Raw genomic sequence first — 1,094 nt, forward strand, 5'->3', positions numbered from 1 at the left:
TCTCTAATCTGTATGTATCTGATTATTACTAGTCATAATCAGTTGGACTTGGATCCTTGGCAACTGTGTGTGTCTATAAAGTTATCAGGTAGATCTCAATGGTAATGTTTATCACCTACTAATAAACATGGCATACATTTCCATGCTTCCTCCACAATATAATACATTTTAAAAAATTTGTTGATTATTTTCTGTGCATGTGTGTATATCACATAGAACATCCCAAATCATCTTATACAACTATATACCCACTTGCCAGATGACAGCCTCCCATACCCCCCCCAACTAGAGCCCTTATACTCTAATATCCCTGCTACTGTCTGCTCTGCTGTTGGCACACCCAGCCATTACCAACTACTTCTCCATCTGGTGAATCTAATTAGCCTATCTAGAGGTCTTTGTTTTAGGAAGGTCAGCTGTTCCTCATCTAGCAGCAATCAGTTGTCAATATTCCTTTAGATAAGATTGGGGCCTGCTCTTCATTTTCCCAGTTCTATATTGGGTTACTATCTGAGAGTCCCTTTGGCCACCCTGGCCAACACTCAAAAGAAGGTATCACCTATCTGGCATTGTTTCTTCTTATGTAGCCTTTAGCTAAACATATGGACTCTTAAAAATTATATTGGCACCTTTAATCTTTGGTTACACTTTCCTTTTAGCTGTTTAAGGACATACAATAGGCCCAGATAAACGAATTTATTTCTTAAGTTCATTTGAGGATCTGTTCCTTGGGGGTCACATGGGCTTGGGAGGAGCCCTTGGCTTCTTTCTTTTAGCAGTTCTGCCTATGTGAAGATAAATCAAAATTTCTGCTTGAGCATTGCTGGCTTTGCTTGGAAGCATGGAGGAAATGTTTCCTGTGTATTGACCCTCCTCTTTTAGACTGAACACTGGTTCAATTCCGTCTAGTGGGGTCTCCTCAGCCTCCTTGACAAGAGGACAAGTGACCCACCACCAATCACAGGACATTTTGAGAGATGCTCATAGTCCCCTGGAACTAGTCAACCTAGGAGGGCAGGAAGCAAAAACTGTCCCTTATGTCTCTCTGACCAAATTAGTATAGGCCTCAAAGTATGTCTGTTAAACATCCAAGA

Source organism: Nannospalax galili, unplaced genomic scaffold (genome assembly GCF_000622305.1).
Source record: "Nannospalax galili isolate Female #2095 unplaced genomic scaffold, S.galili_v1.0 scaffold654, whole genome shotgun sequence".
Taxonomy (NCBI): domain Eukaryota; kingdom Metazoa; phylum Chordata; class Mammalia; order Rodentia; family Spalacidae; genus Nannospalax; species Nannospalax galili.